Genomic DNA, 22,363 nt, shown 5'->3' with positions numbered 1-22,363 from the left:
ATGTCTGTGGCTCTTTCCCTGCTCAGTCCAGAAGGCTGTTTGGGCAGGGACAACCCTTCTTTCCCTGCTGTCCCAGACCCAAGGTGTAAACAGAAGAGAGAGAGGAGAGATCACTTCACCCCTTGTCCCACACCATCAGGAGGAAGGGGGCACGGGGCGACATGCATTTTGCCCAGTGAAGCAGATCATCTGTTCTACAACACATCCTGGAACAGATGATCTGCTTTATTTGACTATGTTAATTTCTCGCCAGAGTCCCTGGACCCAGCTGCAGCTACTATAGCTTTGGTGCTGGGCTGCTGAAGCTGCAGAACCATGAAATCCAAGGAGCTGACATTGTGGTATCCTATCTGAGTGGGTGCTAGGAGCTGGTGAAACTCACCCACCTCATGTTATGCTACTGCCCAATTTAAGCATACATTTTTAAGGTGAGTTCATACACCATATGCTTCTTAACTGTCCTCTCCACACCCAGTACCTGCTATACCTTATATGTATAGCTATAATGATACAAGGTAGAGGTAGAGCTACAAGTTACAGAAGGAGCATGTTTTGGCCCTCAGCTTGCAGCTCAGTGGAAACAGACTCTAACTTGGTGAGTAAGCACTGCAGAGAGGCAATAAGAGAGTGAAGGATGATACAGAGGATCAGGTACTGGGGCCATCTATGAAAGTATGACCTCAAACTATGGTCAGAGGATTTAATCATAAGCAAATGATAAGGATGAAATGCAGTTATAATAGAATGTACTACAGATAAAGCTAGGCCAATTATTCATCCAAAACTTTTGGAAAATTGATGGTTTTGGTTTCTCAGCTCTAACTGAAGATGTCTGTACTGAAAGCACAATCCACTCCTTCCCAGAGTAAACAGGAAACATTGCAGAATTTGCTCCCATTCCACTGGCAAGTCGCAAGGTAGCAGCACATTTCCTTGCCTCTGGATAAGCATACATACAAGTTCAGTGCTACTCTCCCATCTCAAATGTGTGTACACCAGTTATTTGGAACCAACGTGAGCACTCCTATCCAATGTACACATGGTAGAGGGAATCCTGGTTCACACCTAGAGCTGCTGACACAAGAGGACTAGCATAGGATTCTCCATGTGCAATACAGTTTATCTGTAATGTGACTGGAAAAAATCTGTTGAATTAAAAAGGTGGGGGGGGGGGGGTTCCTTTGAACAACAGGTCTTTAATATTCCATTTGAATGGAATTACATAGGCCCAGAATTTGAGCAGAGAGAATTACCTTAATCTTTGAGCAATCCCACTGAAGTCAACTGAGTCATATACTTGCCAGATTGTGTAAAGTGGACCTAAACAATAAAACCTATAGAGCCTGAACCTTTTTGCAGTTGCAGATTGACGTGAATGAAATAAACTGCTCTTTATACTAGGAGTTCACCTTAGGCAACTTTTCTCTTAATAGTTCAAAAATATTTCATAGGCTATGACCTCCCATATTAAACTGAAGCTGAGAACACAATGTTTATAGCCAAGCGATAATCTCATAAAATTAAAAAATTAGAGAAAAGTGCCAACAGATCTCCAAAAGGTCTATAAAAAGTGATACTATTATTTCATGTGTTATTTATTAATATGTATTAAAATATAATAAATGTTACTGAGAGCAGCAGTCTTTTTTAAGAAAACACTGTTTTGAAAGCTGTCTGAAATGTCAAACAGAATGCATTTTGCAATAGTTCTGTATACATTTTTATTGAATTCAAACTTTTAAATAAATCTTCCAATATCTAATGCATCTTATCAAAGCACAGAAAACCCATTATCTGATTATAAGAACCACCTCAGAACTCACTGTCTTCAATTTTAATGGACTCCTGATGCTCTTTTCCCTGCCTAGACTGTTTTAAAGACATTTTACAGTATTTTATACATTATAAATGGATTCCATTCTTGGCTTAGTAATTCACCTAATGGACAATGGATACAAAAAAGCTCTAACTCCAGGGACATTAAATTGGTTCTAAACTCTGAAAATTACAGCTTTTACAAAAAGAAGAAAATACTAGAAACATGTCTAATGCAACACTGCATCTAATTTTCCACTACCTTCAGATTATGTCTAAAAGCTCCTAAACTTCTTAATGACACAATATGTTAAAATTGCATTCCTTTATATTTAGATCCCTAAAACATTTTTTTTCCCCTACCGAGGTGGTCCATGAGTACAGGAAAAAAACAGATGTGAAGTTCCTGCAGTAGAGAACACAGGAAGTGTTACACTTCACAAGATGAATGGCCCTTTAACTGCAGTTTTGTTGTGTGTGGTTTTTTTGTTTCTTTTATATAATTTTTTGTCTCTAACAGTGGTCAAAGTTAGATTCTTCAGGAGGAGGCATAACACTTCTCTGTGGAAAATAAAAAGAGATTCAGCATCTTATTCTGGGTAAGCAAGGGCATATAAAACTGCAGAACAAGGAAAGGAAATGCGACCCTGAGAGGCTTTTAATTTGAGGACTGTCTTTCAATTATCCGTAACACACACAAAAATCTACCTTTTACCCATAAACATAGATGTAATCCAAAATGCAGATTGTGTGACCTTTCTCCTTGTATTACAAACACAGGTAAATAAGAATGACTATATGACCTGCTACATGGTTATTCATCATTCTATATCCACACATCTCTCATTCAGTATCTCTTCTCCTTCACAGATTAAACACTTCTAGTTTCATCATGCAAACCTCCCCATTCAAGTAATAGGTTCCATTATGTTCTATTTGCTATTTCTGTTGTGTCTATATTTAAATTTAGATTTTAAAGTATCCAAAACCTGAACCTATATTCCAGGTCAGAATAATTAATGCCAGACAAACAGCTAGAAAAACAAAATTCAAGTTCACAGCCAATTAAAACCTTGAATTTGGATTCATCATTTTACCACCCCTTTGACCACTTGTGAACATTAATGTGATAAAGTTTTGTTTGCATGCTGTTTCTGAAGAACAATTTTTACTCTATTGCAAAACAGAAAAAATATATTTGGCCATCTAAATAAGCCCTAAAACCTAAATGACTGAACTAGACAACAACAGCATTAGAACCAGGGTAATCTGCTTCAAACTTTAAAAGATGCCCCAACCTCTTTTTTCCTAATGGTGTTTTCTTATTACTGTGGTCACAGCATGGCCTACCCAGTTATGTTATAGTCAGGTCAATACGGCACCCTTTTCCACAGCACACTGGCAAGACTCAAAGAAGAATAAAGAATTTTTCACCACATTTTCATACATGATGCAAAATAAGTAAGAAATTTTACATAAACTGAAAAAAAAAAAAAAAAAAAAAGAAGAGGCTACTTCTCTTACTCACCAACTGCAGAACTTATATATGCAAAACAGCATACATGAATAAAGAGGAGCCCAGTCATTTTGAGAAATGCATCCATACAGTTCATAGATTCATAGAAGTTAGGGGCTAGAAGGGACCTCAGAGATCATCAGGTCCAGCCCCCCTGCTCAAGGCAGGGAAGACAGATGACCCCAGTGAGGTGTGCATCCAGTTGTCTTTTGAAGATCCCCAGGGAAGGGGATTCCCATAAGTCTTCTTCTGCAGTCCCTTTCAGTCAAGAATGATTGTCTTCTATGATTGTCTTATCTGTGCATCTGAAGATGGCTGATGAGGCCCATCTGGGATTGACAAAAATCTACTGCAACTCGGACATGCGTTTCTGTACAGGGTGGGTGGTGCTGGATTCTTGATCTGGTCCGCAACATGCTGTTTCTGCCACTCCTGCTTTTCTATCTCCTGTTATTGTTGTGAGGTTTCAAAGTACTGAGATCCTTGCAGGAGACTCTCTCTCTGTTTGAGGTGGTCCTGGACCGATAGTCTCCCACGAGTTGACATCTATGTTGTATTTTAAGTTGGCCTTGAGGATGTCCCTGAAGTGCCTTCTGTACCCTCCTCTTTCCTTTATCATGGAGAAGCTGCTGCACATCAGATTCCACATGGCTCTTGACAGAACGGGACCTTGGGAGATGTATCTACAGGACAAAATCAAGCCCAGAAGCTCCCCTCACATGTCAAGAGAGAGAGGAGAGATGTAGAACAAAGTTACGCACGTAGATAACTGTTACACATGGAACCCTGTATGTTAGGCTGGTCATACCTCCTTCTGGTATTCAACATACCCACCATGAAGATGTGAATGGACAAATATGCAAGAAAAATGAACTTGCTCTTATTTTAGGCAAGTTTTCCATAGAGGAGGAAATGCTTCATTGCTTAATCAAGGGTGGTCTCTTTTTCCACAACATGCCTTTGAATGACCTCTTTCAAGAACACATTCTTCCCATCATTTGTTTATAAACAACTGTAGTTTTAAATGTTGTGTGTGCAGTTTCACTGACCTTTTTTCTCCTGACTTAGGAAAGTAACAGTGGTCAATATAACTGATCTTTCAAAAATAAATGACTTTTTTTTTTTTCCTCCCTTCTCAGCCAAGAAAATTTCTGCCTCAAACCTTGATATTGGATACATAAAGTAATTTCATTTATATGCCTGTTATCCCTAGCTGAATTGTCTTTTTTGTTGCATGCTTTCCCCTGTTTATAGTTTAAAGCTTTTTAATATTCATTACTGCAGTCTTGTTTCTTTTTGTTTGTGGTATAGACCATCCAGTGTATTATAGGTTCTTCCTTCGTTAAAAAACTCCCTGGTTCCTAGTAAACTCAAATTTCTCTTCTCTGTGCAATCTTTTTAACCATGCACTGAGACTCTTTAATTCACCCAATATGCCCCAAGCGAAATGCTAACGCTTCTAATAGCAGCACAGAAACTATTAAGAAACTACAAGTTGTACAGTGGCCTGTGCACCTTCAGGTGTCATGTAGAGGGAGCAGGAAGAAACCACACTTTTGGCTCATTTGGCTGCTTCATCAATTGCCTGTGCCTCAGCCAGCCAAACCAAGAGCACCAAACCACCCACTCAGAGATCTGCTCAAAGTAACTGCCCCATTAGCTAACTTTTGGGATCACAGAATAAGCCACAAAGTGTGGTATGCCCACAGTCTCAGGCTGGTTAGGAGAGTTTGACTTGTCCAGGAATGTGTAGCAAAATAATCTACTGTGGTGGACTTTTTCTGAAGCTTCCTTTGTTCCTACAATTTAAATTAAAGTTACTACAATCTTCAACAATTCCCTAAACCATCAGCACCATGGCTATATGTTCAACACAGTTTTGCATGTTCAATTTTCAGACCTGTTATATTCAATGAAATTTCAATAAAACAAAATGTTTAAAGGTTGCTATATATGTAATAGTCTCACTTTTGAAAAGACCAGACCTCCATATATTATCTTATTAAAGAACTGTGAAATATTTCTAATGAAATTAATTTTGATTCAATGGCTTTTGTGTAAAATGAGAAGTTGCATGTAAAAATTTGGCATTTCAAAACATTATGGATTTTTGAGAAAAATGGAAAAAAAGAAGATAATAAATTGGGACAAAAGAAGAATGGGAAAAGTAAAAGGTGGGAGAAACAGAAAATGAGCTTTTTAACATGAAAAATTTCTGAATAAAGAAAATGAAACAAAACATTATGCCTCCTCAAAAGTTATGTAATAAAAATGACAGAATATGGTTTGGGGGTTTGTTTGTTTTTTAATTTTCCTTTTAAAATTTTTTTTAGATGAGCTCTATTTCTTCATTTATTTGGTAACTGTAATATGTACAATACCATGATTTTGAATATATGAGAGAAAATCTACAATAATATGTAATGGAAACAAGACTATATTTGAAGCTTGAAGGTTATAGTCACGGGTGTCACTGGCTGCATCTGGCCATCACAGCCCCCTCATTTGGCCCCCGGTGTTGCCCGTGCGTGTCATAGATCATCTATATGGCACATGCTGGACCGGCTCCACCCACAGGGCATGAGACACTAGCTGCATGCCTGCTCTGGGATGTAAGCCACAAGCAGCAGCTGCCCCAGACTGGCTGGAGAAGGCACCAAATGTGGCTTATGTTCCAGACCAGCCCAAGTTGGCATTGTATGCACTGGATCCAGGAAGTGGGGGGGAGGGGTTAGTGGAGGGGTCCTTGAGTTGGTGGACCAGTCCTGCATCACGTATCCAGCCTGCATGGCCAGATGAATTTGAAACCCCTGCTATAAAAATTCAATGGAAAAATTAAAGTGCATTATAGAATTAACCAAAATGAAAATATACATCCACTAAAGAATAAGGAATCACTTATATAAGATCACTTTATATATTTGTGATCCCAGCAGTAATATTTGCTATTTTGTTGTATGCAGTAGTCTCACTTTAAAAGTTTCTTTCATTTTGAGAGCTATTACAAGTCCCAGCAGTGTTCCCCACATCAAGTGTAGAGAATCACTCTATAACCAACAGAGTATTTCAAAACTAAAGAAACTTTTTAAAATAACCCCTGTAGATTGCATTTTACTTGTACAGTCTGTGGATGCAGAATAAGAAAACAATCCTCTTCCCCCTAATCCATCTCTCTCTCTGATAAAAAAAAAACTGTCATATTATAGAAGATGCAATGTTTAGCAGAAGTGGAGTAATATCTAAAGATTAAATCAAAAAGTTAAATTGCTCTGACTTGTCAAGCCAGAAAACTTTGGTGGTATAAAAAAGAAGTCATCATAAGCTCTTCTTCACAATAAACCATTTCAATGCATACTTTAACTGATTTTCTAGGCTCTTTCAAACCCCATTTTACAGGTCTTTTTTGTTAGATTTTCCTGTAATTTGAACAGTTTTGGTCTTATGTCATATAAGGTGAAACTATCTTCCTGGGCATCTGGTGAACCTTTTGACATACTTGTCCAATACCATGAGGCACTGACTATAGAATACATGAAAAGAATGTGGGAGACCAGAAAGAACTGATCCATGTTAGTCAACACGATCTGCTAAATACAGGAGAATAAAATACTAAGCATAAAGCTTCCAAGGCTCTATTCTTGGATCTTCTACTAATTTGCTACTTTACTTTGAGCAAACCGCTAAAGTCCCCATTTTCAAACTCAGACAATTATGTGCAAGCATAAACACACACCTTTGCATACAACCACCAAGTGATTACATACACCGGTATCATTTTGTGAGCATCCTTCTGTCCAAACGAATGCAAGCATTCTCTCTCAAAAAAGTATGCATCTATTCTTTGCTGGAACAATTTGGGACTAAGATTTGAAAGTTTGTCCTCTGTAAAATAAGTATCGTAATATCTACCTTATCCTGCCTCACAGGGATGTTGCAGGTCTCAATGAATTGTGCTTGTAAAACACTTTGGAAATCTTGCATTAAAGCTGGTTATAAGAAAACAAAAACACTTTGATTACACTACAGTAAAATCCCTGTTATCTGGCATTTGAGTAACTGAAACACTCTAATAACTAGCATTTCGGTTGGATGTGGGGAGGTGGGGGCTCGCACGTGGCCACGGCTGCCTCCACCCACCACCCTGCACTGTAGCCGCTCTGCATGCGGCCACTGCCACCTGTGTCCAGCCAAAAATTGCTGGCCTCATGTAACTGGCATGTTTAGATACCCAGAACCCCCCATTCCCCACTCATGCTGGATAACAGGGATTTTACTCTATATATTTTAATTTAATTTCAAGTAGCTTTTTAAAACAGGTACTTCTAACCAATATGACACACAAATATGCAGCAAACAACCTGAAGCTTCAAGGCTTACAAAACACCATGTAAGAGGCATTTTCAAAAAGAAGATAAAGAATATACTGGCATTACATCCAATGTGTGATGCACAGAGTTTCCTTAAATATCTGCCATATACATGTCATCTTCTTATTTTCACTTATTTTCTTCATCTTCAGAAAACACTGTTGACACTGGAAAGGAAATTTCATTCTTTTGTTTTTTTGGCAGGGGAGGTTTCACAACTTCAGAGCCAGAAAAAAAACTGGTGCTATTCTCCCACAGAATTTCCATTGTGTGAGAACATACCGCGATTCATTATCTTCATCTTGACATTTGAAGGCCCAGCATGTGGTCTATTTTCCCATCTTTTAAGAGTGAGCAGGGGCACTAGCATCAGAGAATGCAGAGACAGTAGTCATTGAGGATGGGGGCAGGGAAGAGAAATCATAAGCACTGCAGCAGTTGTAGGAGCAGCAGTAAGAATTCAGCAGACATTGAGTCTGACTTTTATTTATATGAAAGGCCCATTTTCACCACCAGCCTTGAAGAAAAGAGAATCGGGCCCAGTGGTTTAGGTATTTCTCTTGCCCTTTCCCCAAGAATCCAAAAGGTGAAAGCTTGGGAAGAGGAGGGGATAAGAGAATATACAGTACAGTAAAAAATATACATGCTATCCATAAAATGCTGAGCATTTCCCTTAAAGAGGCCCTTTGGGTTCAAAACTGACACCTTAAAAATGTTGTTATCTGGTGTGGAATAGATGCAATGAAAATTTCATGACCAGATTGGGGATATATTTCAGGAAATGGTAGAAAGATCTACCCCCTTAATGAAAAAAGAAAATAATTCATCTAATAAAGTTATCATCAGGCAAAGCCAAATTCTATTCTTGATTAAAGATAATCCTTGGAGAAGGTGGCTGGAAATCTTAGGGAATTATTTTAACTATTTAAATATACATTTTATCTATTTCTTGAATGTTTACTCCGATTATATTTAGTATTATATCAACTAAAATTACGTTAGGCTTATTAAAAAGGCATCTTAAAACCTGGAGAAGAATCCACAGATATGGTAAAACATTTCTTCAATCATTTCTTTTTCTCTCTTTTCTATGTATTTATCCTTTCAATACCCATGTGAGATTATAGATGGTTTGTCATCAGAAGCAATTGTGCAACGGAACTGATACATACACTCGACACTTGGAGGTCAGGAGTACCAGGGTTAGTTTTAACCATGAGTTCCAGCTCCCTCATTCACATTGCCACTCAAAATAGCAAAGGCAAGAATGATCAAGACAGAGTTGTTCTTTAAAGCCCCCAAATCATAACAACTTTGGGAATTTATTTAGCATTCCTGTTAATAAAGTGAACCACATCTATATGAGAAAGTGAATCATGTTTTTAGTGATAGAGATGTAACAGGAGGTGACTTAGCATGATAAACTGCTCAAGTGTAAACAAGAGCTATAGCACTGCATAATTGAGAAAGGGAAACAAGGGGATATAGGACGAGATCACTGAGGTTGCTCTAGCAGAGAGAATAGTCTGAGGTTCCTGGAAACAGAGCTTCAAAATATAACTGCCATCAGGGAACAACACAGGGTATAGCACTTAAACACTAAAGTGCTGCTAAGAGACATCTTATAAGTGCCTTTGATAGATAAATAGCTATCTAGATTAAAATACATAACCGGTTAGATAGAAACAGAGGGCTGCCAAGAATTTGTATGCTCATTCACAGATTACAGGTTTCCCTTGCTTTATGCTGTACGTGCATTCCTGGAAAACGGCGCATAACTCGAATTTGCATAAAAGGAATCCACTTTATAATGTAACAAATAGGGATACGTTCCAAAACCTTGACTGTACTGACCTCCAGACCCATTTCTACCACTTTTATAAGACAATTTTGGTATTCACCAACAGCAGACAGTACACACAAGCACAGGGCACTATCATAATGGGAATGGCAACTACAGAAACATGTGTCACAGACAATGACCAAGGAGCACAGATCCACACAGGAAACTATATTTTGGTGCGCCTCAGTCCCACAATGCACTGCACAAAGCAGCTGACTGCAGGCTATTGCATAAGAATTAATTTACCTCACATATAACAAATTTTTGGTATAAAAGGGTCAACGCATAAGAGTGAATTCACACATACAGAACCCACATAAAGTGAGGGAAACCTACATAGGAGGACACGGTGGACTTTGTCTTTCATCCCAACTAAATGAAACATACCTGCCTAAAAAAATCATTACACACACTTGCACAGAAATCGATACAATTACTACAGTTACAATTCCTAATTTAGGAACAAAACAAAGCTCTACTAGGAAATCAAAACTTCAAACATTTAGGAAGGTCTGTCCTACCTTAATAGCTTATTGGGCTAAACTAGTTAAGGCTTACCTAGCCAACAACACACAAAGGAACGATATGGCCAGTATTACATCTGGCCACCTTTGACTCTCCAAGCTAAATGAGATTCCTATTTACAGTTGGATAAACTGGGAGCAGTCTTTGGCATGAGTCTAGACCAGGACTTGAACTATGCCATCAGTACCATAGTAAGATACCACCACTACTCTGCCACCATCCCCCAAATGATTGTGAGTAAAGAGAAAGCAACATGCATTATAAAAGAATGGCAAGTAACCTGTATATGCCTCTCCTGAGCCAAGTGGCCATATATAGAAAGCACATTACGCTCATATGTCTGCTCTTGTACAGCTGGCAGAGAAAATAAACACTCCAATTGAGATTGTGTACCACTAAATCCAAAATTTAGCAACAGCAACATAATCTGCTGCTGGTGAAACATAGATGCAAATGAAAGGAGGTCACCCAGGTAGGCAGGACCAAGATAAGAGCCCATTTGGAGCCAAGCACTGGGGAAAGACCTGCATAGCTGATTGTACCTTCTCTCGAGTCTATCAGCTAGGAAAGACTGACAATGTACTTAGATTCATAGGAGCTAAAAAAATGTAGGAAAAAAGTTTGTAGGAAAAGAGTATGATTAGCAAGATATTTGCAAAGTGGTATCACTGGATCACTTCAGCAGCATGTTCATTTTATGTAAAATTCTTAGATACAATTTTGTGGTAACCAAAAGGAAGTTTCATTTGTAAAAAGACTTGTTTCCCCTCAATCTATAGAAGCAACAAAGCAGCTTTATACTGCGTATCATCTTCTATAGAAATTGGGCCTGTGTGAAGCGGCTAGTATTCACTGTCCTGAATCAATCATTGTCCTGAATCAATTTAGCCAAATCTGATTCAGAGATTTGGCTGCTGCTGAATCACCCAGGCCCATCCCCCGCCTGCTCTCCCAGCCCTGGCAATGGCTGCTCTGCTCGAACCGGCACTTTGAAGAAGAAAGCCCCAACTCACCGGTCCTGCCAGGCGGCCGGCGATTCTCGCTGCCCCCCGCTTCCTCATGCCACTTGGGGGGCTCCATCATGAGTCCCACAAAGCCCCAAGGCCGCTGCAGGAGGGGGGTTCTTAAAGGGCTGGAGCTGGGGTGGGTGGGGCAGCCATGGGGAGGGCTGGGGGAACAAAGGGGGGGGGATCAGGGGCTCTTGGCAGGGCCACCCATGCAGCATGGGGAAGTGGGGGGCAACAGGGATTGCCCCTGCCCAGCAGTACCCCATGAGTCTGGGATTTTTTTAAAGCACTGGGAGCTGGGGCAGGCAGGGCAGCCATGGGGAGGGGGCCAGGGCCTGGTCTCCTCCCCCACCCCTACTTACCAACTCCTAATCCAGCTGCACTTTCCTGCTGCAGCTACCAGGGACCGTCTGAATCAAAGCTCTCCAAATCTTTTCTGAAGATTCAGAGAGCTTCAAATCGATTCGGAATTTTAATTGGTCCCCTGATTCGATTCAGATTTGGAGATTCAGCCACTGAAAATGGGGCCAAATCTCCTCCAAATCAAATCACCACCCAAAACTTCTCACAGCCCTAATAGAACTAGGCAGTTCCTTCTGAGAATATTCCCAGGATCAACTCCTTTTCCACCCAGGAAGGAATCCTCAAGTTATGCAAACTATCTAAGAAGCAAGCAATGAAGGGTTGTCACTGGCAGGGGCAAAAGAAATCCAACTAATGTTTTAGTCAGCAGGCCAGTGATGAAATAGGTGCTTTTTTCTTTGCACATATCTTGGTAAGAAGTGCTAGGGTTTCTCACATATGGACCAGATACCATCAGTGAGTGATGTTCTGTCAAGTGTGGCTTTGAAGACTATCGCTTCACTGATAGTGGATACATTATAGGAGCTCTGTGATAAGATTGCCAAGATGCTTACCTGCCCCCCACCATCTCTTTTGCTTATCAAATTTTGAATTTTTTTAATTTACTTTGGGATTTGTACCTACATGAGAGGTTTCTGGATCCTTTCTTTTACCCACAATGATTAACTGACCCATTATTTCATGACATACCTTCACCCCAAAACATTCAAGCTCTAAAAGCCTCTTCAGATCTGTTTGCAACCTACCTCCCTATCTTAAAGACTCCAGGCACAGCGCAGACAAAAAATGCTTAGGCTCTCTCTTGTTTTGAACCAGTTGGTAAGCTCAGATTTTCTAGGAAGGACTGACAATTGTCTCCTGCCTACAATTACTGGAGAAGAGGGTAGAGTTTATCTTCTAGGATAGCTCAGAATCTAGACAAACAGAAATCAGCTTGCTGGTCCCAGTGATGGCATATTTAAAGATAACTGGTTTACATGGGAAGAGGTCTCTTCTTTTGGCAGAAGTAAAGAGATAAGAAGAAAATAAAGGAAGTATAGACAAAAGTAGTGGCTTAAAATACCTTAAAATGCATACAGTTCTGGATGTGCTTCCAAATGGATTCAAACCTGTAATCTTCTGAAGTGTCACGAACTCACCTTTACACGTGAATTTAATGAGATTGTCCATGATTTCATAAGCAAGCCAAAGAATGTGGAGAACATGCTTAACCATTGCACACAAGTCTGAGGTCACACTTCCTTTACAGCCCATCACACATTGTGACAGCTGCAAATGCAAAACAGCCCACCCTTTCACAAGCCTAGACAGCAAATATTGATCAGATGAATATCATTGTCAACCTTATAAGCGCTTGAATGCCTCCTCAAACACTATAACACTACTGATGACTCTGCAGTTCTACAGAATGATGTGAGAGACTGGATGGCTTTATATGCATCCAACATGGTGTCAATGGAGACCTCTGGAAATGAACTTGGAACCTACTAAAAAGACTTGACATGTGCTGAACCACCTAATACTGACCTGACCCATGCCCAGTTTACTTGGTAAAAGGTAGAAGGTCCATCATGAAAGATAGCTTAGATGCATTTGCTATTGCTGGTGGTCCATATTTAACAGACTATATCGTATGAGTTACCACATGAGAATCCTAACATAATACAATAGCTTGGTTTATGCCGTTGTACATTTATGCTCTTCAGTACATCTACATCATCAAGTCAAAAAGCATACTTTTCCCCCAGTGTAAAAAAACTATCCTTAGAAACTTCACTGTGATTCTTATTAGTAAGATTTCTGAATGCACATCCGAGATTAATTCTGAGGAAGCATGGAGAAAGAAAAGCTGTGGTACCTGGAAACAACAACAAAAAAAAAGGTATAACTGGAGAAAAAAAAAAAAATCATAAAATCATCAATATTCACATAGAGGTAAAGTAGGTCCACTTGTTCAAAAGCATTAGCTGCTTCTGCATTCTATAAAATTAATTCTACAACTGCCCTCTCCATTACTTTCATCAGGCAGACATTAAGGGCATAATGTTAGATGTCTGCCCTCCCTTCTAATAAATGGATGCACGTAGGTGCAAACTAATGTCACACAATATACTGACCCTCCCTGCTATGGGTCTTTCAAGAGGACTCTATGTGCAGTACTAAACACTTACTGCTGTGGAATTTAAGCTGCCCATTCTCTCGTGTTTATTGCAAGCATGCTTTAGGGCTGCATAGGTCATTACCTATGACCTAACAACAGGTCTTTCTACTACTATGTCTACAGTCTTCTATATATAATGGTTAATGCCATTCATTTTCAGTTGATAGTGTGTCTTACTGAAGGCAACTGAGAGAGAGGTTGATGAGGACTGGGAGAATTCAGAATTATATTATCACAGATTATTGGTTGTTTAGAGACAGAATCAAGAATCACTGAATGCAACTTGCATTGTTTCAGAATTCAGTTCAGTGTGGTTTAGCAACTGTTGGCCTGGAAAGTTTGTAGTAACTGAGCAATTCATTTCCTTCAGTTTTTTTAGGAAAGCACGTATCACTGAGACACTTATTCCCTATCGTAATCTGAATGGAGAGCAGGAGACCAAGTTTTCACCAAGCACACTATGCAGTATGCTCTGATATTTGTTAGGAGTTGATTGGTGCCAAAAAACAGCACACTCAAAACCTCAGAGGGAGATTACCATAATTATGTACATGACCAAGTTTACAGCAAATTTGATTTAAAAATTGAAATAAATAATTTCAAAAATACTTTTGCCAATATTCAAGGTGTCAAGTATGTTGATCTATTATGACTAGATATTGATACTATTTAAAAATGCTCGTGGTTTATTGTATTATTTTTAAAAATGTGGCAAAAGAGTGCTTTGAGGGATACATTACCCCTAGGAATGATTCAGCACAAGAGAAGCCACTGACCTAGAAACTGTGGAAATAAGAGCTTCATAACCAAAAAAGTATTGAAATAACATGTCATTTTAACACTTTCTATATCTTGAAACTGCTATTTCCTCAGTTCATAGGCGATTCATAAACCACAGGACTTATCAAGTTGAATACAATCACAAGTCTGCATCTGTGTTATACGTATTTTTTGAAAATATGATGCGTTTACAAAGGACAGATAACTGTTTTCCCTCTAAAGCCTAAAATATATATATAAAATCTCTTAAGACATGACTCAAGTTTTTCTTCTTACTGAGAAATTAATCAGCATGCATTAAATAGATATGATGGAGTCAGAACTGATTACTAATCTTAGCAACTGTAAGTGTAGATATTATTAACATTAATCTAAAACTGCAGTGATCCAGGCCAGAAGCTGAGGGGTGCTCGAGCATGCCCCCCTACTAGGCTACAGCAGAGAGCTTGGGACAAGATTAGCCCATCCACCATGCAAAGGGAGGTTTGTGGGGGAGGAACAAAGCATCCTGGGATGTTGGACAACTATGAGTTAACTTGAATCAGGATGGGATCTGGGAAAGAAGTTCAACAAACCAATTTAATCTAATCAGTTAAAGTCAGACACTGCATCCATCCAGGTTTATTTTAACTGGGTTTCGGCCATTGTGAAAGCAGTTTATGTGCACTAAACTTCTGTTACGTTACAGATTTGAACTCGTTTCTGATCAGTTATACTGGTTTATGTGCAATTTCAGTCCCTGACCACAGTGTTACAGGCAAAGGTGTACCATTGATTGATCTTGTGTCATCATTATAATTTATTGTAAGTTTTTATTACAGTATAGTTTTCTATTCTGTTAATTCTCTTTAATCATCATTGCATGAGGAAAACATGTTTCCTTCCTGAGTTGTCTATAATGGCTAGGGATAGAAAATACATATAAACTGATATAAGTGATTGGAAACCAGTTCAAGTCTGTAACACACCAATTGTTCAGTGCACATAAGCTGCTTTCAAAATGGATTAAACCAATTTAAGATAAACTTGGATGGACGTAATACCAGACTTAACTGATTTAGGTTAAATTGGTTTATTGAACTTCTGTTAGAGATTCCCTCCAGATTCAAGTTAACTCACCCAGCATCCTAGGATGCTTTGCACCTCTTCCACAACCCCCACGCCCCTCACTCCTTGCAGGGTGGGCAGGTTAGCCTTGGCCCATGCTGCCTGCTTCAGTTGAACAGGGAGGAGTGCTCTAGTGCTTCTGGTCTGGGCCACTGTAGGCATGTGGATGCATTTCCAGAATCAAAAGTGAATGCTTATTCACTTGGTTATCAGTTCAATCTTTTTTACTGTCTGTACTTGGCCACTTAGAGTTAAAATAATGCTAAAATCATGCTATGGGTAATTTGGCATCCACTAGTTTACACAAGCAGTTCAAATGATTACTTCCAATACATGTTATACCTTGCACTTTTCAACAATAACTTTATCTACCCTTTTACTCCCATTCTCCTAATGTTTTATGTGCCTATGAAACTTCTCACAATCCTCAAGCATGAACCAATGATGTAACTGTTTGCCATTTGCAAAGGTTACTAATTTATTTTTCACCCCTTCTTCCATAACTTTAAGAAATATATCCAATATCACTTCTCACAGATTCATGAGGAAGGCTGCTATGATAACTTTCTTCAGTCAGTAGGATCTATCCTGGCAAGCCAAGGTACCAGTACTTTTGGGGGAAAGGGTTTATGGGACTGAGCCCGAGAAGAATAAAAGAAACCTTATTGTTGCTATCAGTTTCTCGCATATTAGAGAGATTCTAAAAGAAAAATAATTCAGTTTATAAATTGCAAAATTGAATTGATGTCAGTATGGCTTGTTTCAGTTTGCCCATCAAAGCAAAATTATGTAGTTTTGGCAAAATGGCAAAAATGTAGTTTTGACAGTATGACCACATCTATGCTAGGAACCTTTATTAGCCATTTACTAGCCATCAAGCTGCAGAAGCTTGGGTGTGCATTAGAGAGTCTCGCTGCATTATGTCGGTTTCTTGTACTCATCCGACTTGTTTTCACTGATTTCTATTTTCAGCAAAAGACACAGGATAAAAGAAAAGGTATCGTGTTTATTTCATTGAGACAGGGCATCTGGGAGACGAGGCTCAAATAGATACACACAGAGCAAGGAAGAAAAAGGAGAATAAGCAAACACAGGGAATAATCTGGATGCAAATCCCAAAGGGCCCAGAAAACTTACATTTTTCCACAGAGCAAATGATAACCAGCTGAATCCACCTGATTAGGTCTTTACAACTTTTAAGCTTCTGCCTTTGGAATAGAAAACTATTGGCATAAACTTAAATCTTGTAAGAGCATAGTTAAACAGTTTCATATGTTTGTCAGTTATTGTTTAGAGAAAAAGAAAAAAACTTTCCCCTTTACATAATATCTACATATGTTACCATTTGACCATAACCATCCCACAAATGCCATTCTACATTTCAGATTATGTATAAATATTATATTGCACATGTGGCAGTCACTAGGCTGTACCGTATTCAGTGACTTTGTTAATTCCATAGAAACATATAGGAGAAAAGCAGTGACATGGGGTGTATCTACACGTGATGCTTTACTGCACAGTTGAACAAATAAAATTACTGTGTAGTAAGCATCAGTGACTACACATGCTGATCCTTATTCTGCAGTAATTTGCTGTATTCGACAGTTTGCTACCTGAAAACGCAAGAAGCAAATTAAACTGCTAAGTAATTACTGTGCAGTATGGCACATGTAGACAGCCAACAAGGACCAAATTTGATCCCAGTCAACCAGACAGGAGGGGGCGAGAGATTGCTCCCTGCTGCTGGGGCAAGCTCCACCACCAGATGCTGGGCAGGGATAATGTCCTCCTGCCCCAGCAGCAGGGAGCTCCCAGTTCCTGCTTTTCCATCACCAAGAGTGGGTTGGGAACTTTCTCTGAGCCCCAGCTCCATGATCACAACCACAGAACAAGGGCTGGGAGCTCTCTGCATGGGGAAAGGTCCCCTCCCATTCTGGAGCTGGCGGGTGCCCTGACCAACTGCCCCTAACCAGAACAGTTCCCAGCCAGCCCTGGGCTACATGGGAAAGTCTGCATTTGCAGCCTGGTGGTAGCTAGGGACTGTCCCATTTCAGGCAGTCCCCAACCAGCTCCAGGCTATATGTGCAGACTTCCCTGCATACCCCGGGGCTAGCTGGGACCTGTCCCAGTCAGGGCCTGACCCAGCCCTGCAGATTTCTCCCAGCCCTGTTCCCCAATTTTGGTGATTGAGGCAGGGGGCTTGGAAAAAGTTGAGAAGGAGGGGCAGGTCCCAGCCCCCTGCCCCAATCTGCCAGTGGGGCAGCTATCAGCTGGGTGGGAAATCCTGGGTGCTCACTGCTAGCTGCCCCACCAGCAGATCAGGGCATGGGGTTGGACCTGCCCCTCCCCTGAAGTTCTTTCCAAGACCCCTCCCCCCCTACTGGGGACCTGGGGTTAGGAGCTCCCTGCTGCTGGAGCAAGGGAACATTGTCCAAGTCCAGGCTCTGTCACTGGAGCCAACCCCAGCAGCAGGCAGCTCCTGTGGGCAGGCAGCAGTCTTCCAGCCCTGACCAGGAGCCTAGAGCTCCCCTGGGCTGCTGCAGGGAACCAGTGCAAGGCCAAAGGGGGCAGGAGAATACTGCTGCCAAGAGCAGCACATCTGCTCCCAAATCCCCATACATGTAGATGCCTGCCCAAGTTGGGTTTACTCTAGAGTAATTTACTTTACAGTAAATGCACCGCACAGCATATGCATGTGTAGAAGCACCCACTGTCACAAAACCAAAAAAAAGCAGACATCATAACATAATTATGGTCAGGTATAGACATTACACTTTTGCCAATATAAGTGATTGGTAACCAGTCTATATCTATAACAGAACAGAAGTTTGGTGCACATAGAACAAATTCTGCCATTTTTAAACCGATCTAAGATTTACACCCTCCCCACTAAAGGGTGAACGTGTGTGATGTTTGCCACTGATCTAAACTACTTTGCTTACAGCAAACCATGTAACATAGATAAATTCCGCCTTGGGCTTTTTGCATGTCTACACCTAAACAATATATGCAATCCTGGGGCTGTTATAGTGTTTTTACTGCTATTTGTTTGAGAAAACCAGTAAACCCAAACTCATAACAATGAACATTTTAAACACACTCCCATCATCAACATCATCGCTTACTTTGTTTTGGACCGATAGGTTTTCCTATACTTTTTCCAGCACCAGAATCAGTATGCACATGATCTTACAAACAAAAACATACCATTGCTTCTAAACTAATTTACATTGACACAAACGGTACACAAAAAAAATCAGGCAAGAGATCAAATAATGTGTTAAGAGGAACAACAGCTAAGACCCACCTCCCACCTAGGGAAACAAGGAGACTTCTGGTCTACTTTATAATGAATTAAGAGAGTCAAACAACAAAGCAAGTAATAAAAATGTCAAACTTTTTCCAAATGTTCCTCTTAGGAAAAACACTCTGAACAGCTTGCATATTGGAGCCATCATAAATGTTTCTGCTAAACATATGTGGAACAAAAATATATGTAACTTATTACACCAATGCTGCATAAGGCATGTACCATAAATCGTCTCATATAAAAGTCCACTTACATATGCAGCCTATATAAAATACATACAGCAGACTATCTTCATACATGAAACTTCACTCTCCCAGATATGCCAGCATTCATCATTCATTAACCCAGTTTTCCATTAGGAACCTTTTAATTTCCTCTCATAGAGCTAGAAATGAATGGGAGAAATTTTCCATAGCAAGTTGCAAAGCAACTACAATTATTGTCCTTCAAACCCCTACTTAAAACCCGTCTTGGCAATGATGCCTATAGAATATATGGCAATCATTAGGCCAAAGGCATGGTATGACTGTTGGTTATTATACTTAAAAGACTGCTTCATCAGTAGACTATCCACACGATTTGTCCATTTCGTTGCCTCTCCCCATGCACTTGGACTGTATATGCTCCTTATGTATACATTTTTAATAATATATTTCTTCTCACACAGAAAAAAGTAAAAACTATTCCACTCTTTCTAGAACCCCATTAAAGCACGTAAAACACAAAAGCCTATGCCAAACTTTAGATACAGTGCTACATCTCTTCAACAGAGACCAAGAAAGCCACAGAGACTATAGCAAAGATAAATTTCAAATTCTAATAGACACAAATTGACTTTAATATGTTGTTCCAAAGAACTTCAAACTACCAAAAGTCACAGGGGAAAAGACTAGTGTGATGATAGTAAGTAGCAGTCACACATGTATCAGAAAAGCTTTTAAACAAAACAAAAACAAGCAAAAAACCCCCCCAAAACTAACCAAACAAACAAACTTGTATAAAATATTACAGTTTCCTGACCCAACTCCCCTGCCAACACACATACACTTTGTTGTTAACAAATTCCCAGCAATCTAGTTTGTTCCCTTTGAGAACCATGTTTTTAAACTCCATCCAGCCAACTGAAATTTATGTAAAAGTCTTACAGCATGCAAGAAACCAAGATTCAGTCTGGTACAGTAACTTGCCAGTAGGAAAAAATACCCACAGAGACATGATGAAAATAATAGAACAATATGACTTACGGTATCAAAAATCTACACAAAACATTGCCTGAAAGTGACATCCATTACAGCCCTTAACAGAGAGAGGATGTGAAAGCAGACAGAGCATGCTGTTCAGTGTGCACAAATCAGAGAAAAGCTTATAATCTTTGAGGGCAAACCCTTGGCCCGAATAGAGGCCTTTGGAAGAACCCACTGTGGTGAAGTGAAAGCAGGGCAATCAAAATGCAATGGCAAGGAGAGAGGGAGGTGCAGACAACCCATGAGCACCCCAGAGATTGTGAAGCCTCGGAATGGACACTTGAGAGTGTTGGAAAACTGAAGACAAGAACGGGCAATTTCCCTGACCCTCTAAATGCAACATCCTTCCCAAAGATGACTAAGGCTTCCTAAGACCACTGAAGAAAATGACTGAAAACCTTCCACAACCCTTTCCCTCTTTTCTAGGATCACTTCACTCATCCTCACCCTCCTGGGGCTACATGGGAATGTTTTAACCAGAGTTCCACATTAAAGTACTGCTGGCTCATCCTTAGGAAGGGAACAAGATATAGGAGTATTATAAAGGAATCTGCTTTCCTGAGCTTGCACCAGATGTGGCCCTGTGCATTACAGGTACGTTAATGATATCTCAGAGCCAAACAACTTCTGTAGACTTTCTTGGGAATCTGCAATAGTAACTGAAGCCTCTGTTTAAAAGGGAAAAATATCTGACCCATCAACCTTCCAATCCATAAAAAAACAACACCTAGCATTTTAATTGTCTAAAAGACATTGCAAAGCCCACTTAATTCATAATTAACAATAATGTTGTTAACATCACTTATCACAAGCAATCATTGCAGTATTCAGTGTTTTCAATTATTTAGAGACTTAAAGCACTTTCAGACTGATGTGCTTTTACTTTGGTTATGAACTAGAAAAATTATGCAAATGGAAACTGATAACAAAAACATTGATTTCCCTATTTGTTTTTATGTACCGATTTACGTAAAACATCCATCATTATGATACTTGTGTTTAGTATTTTTATTCTGTTATGAATTCAAAAGACCAAAGCTTAATTTACCAAATTCTTTACACAGCAATCAAAGGAGAAGGAAATCAAGCAAACAAACATAATGCTTGTTTCTCAGGTGGAAACAGGATAGAATAGCCACAGTGGGATAAATAAATGATTGCAACTTTGATTGTAAAATAATTACTTCCAATGGCAAATTTTCTCTTTCTTGTTCAATGTTTTACAGACACTAGGCCTGATTTTCCACTGCCCTGCACCTTGAAAGATGTTCGCTGAGCAAAGTTAAGTACCAAATCACAACTCTCCAGCCGTAAATTGTCTGTGTTCGCATTGTTCACAAGAAATGAAGAACCACTAAAGACAGGGTAAACTAAGCAAGATTTATATTCACAAGGCTTTCACCCAACTTTCAACACCTGCTGCCTTGCACCCTGCCTTCTACCCCTCAAAAAACTCAGTACGTCACTTACCTAAGCCAATGAAAGCCACCAACAAGTGGTATTACGTTTAAATCCATGCAAATACTTATATAAAGTGGAAAGTCATGGAGAACTAGTTCTGTCACACTCCTTTTGAAATTAAGGACAACTGTAGAAGTAGGAGGATGAGCAGAAACAGACACAAGCCTCTTGTGTGGACAGTCAGACAGTGAAGTTTCAATTTTAGCTAGCTTTCAGACCATTCTAGTACCTGCAAGTTACTGGTCCCATATTCTCTTGGGTGGTGAATAGTCATAATTCCCCAACTTTCTGTCACTGGTGACTTCTTGCTCCTAGGTACATAACTCTTTATGTCTACCAGGGATCTTTAAGCACAATATTTGTAAAGCAGAAAGCTGTTGTTATCTAAATGGCTGTAAAGGGTTAACTAGTTCGCGCTGCTGTCCCTGGGCGCATGATACTGTTACCTACCTGCAAAGTTGCTAGAGATGCAATCATGCAGGGAGCTGAAGTGTTCCTGGATCAAACACTACAAAAATTCAACAAGGCTTTGGAAAGGGAAGTGGTTTACTGCAGCTGCAAACTAGATGGACAGGTGGGTGCATTGACTCTTCACATTGCAGTTCTACATGGTCTTAATTAAGTCTAATTAGACCACAGCACCTGCTCCTCTCCTCTCCTGTGCACCTGGATAAGATTTATTTCCTGGACTATCATGGTTGCAACAACACTCCAACCCTACTATTCTCTGTATCCTTGACAGCATTAATCTGGCATTCTGAATTTGGGGAAAAGGAATCAACAACTCAACCTAAGATTAGTGGATGATGTGTGAGAGACTGATGGGTTTCTCGAAATAGCAGGAGATGTTGTAGTCACATG

General features: G+C 39.8%; 1 long non-coding RNA gene across 1 annotated transcript; it reads right to left on the bottom strand.

Annotated features, from left to right (window-relative positions):
* Positions 1-1,721: 1,721 nt before the first annotated feature.
* LOC132249514 (uncharacterized) lies at positions 1,722-22,145 on the bottom strand. The gene is made up of 3 exons (XR_009460989.1): positions 21,953-22,145; positions 7,241-7,317; positions 1,722-4,014 (listed from the first exon to the last, which is right to left on the bottom strand). It is a non-coding gene; the product is annotated as an uncharacterized LOC132249514 (long non-coding RNA).
* Between the last annotated feature and the right edge of the window lie 218 nt (positions 22,146-22,363).

This window comes from Alligator mississippiensis, chromosome 3 (assembly GCF_030867095.1).
Source record: "Alligator mississippiensis isolate rAllMis1 chromosome 3, rAllMis1, whole genome shotgun sequence".
In the NCBI taxonomy this organism is placed as follows: domain Eukaryota; kingdom Metazoa; phylum Chordata; order Crocodylia; family Alligatoridae; genus Alligator; species Alligator mississippiensis.
This window is presented reverse-complemented; position numbering and strand designations above follow the sequence as displayed.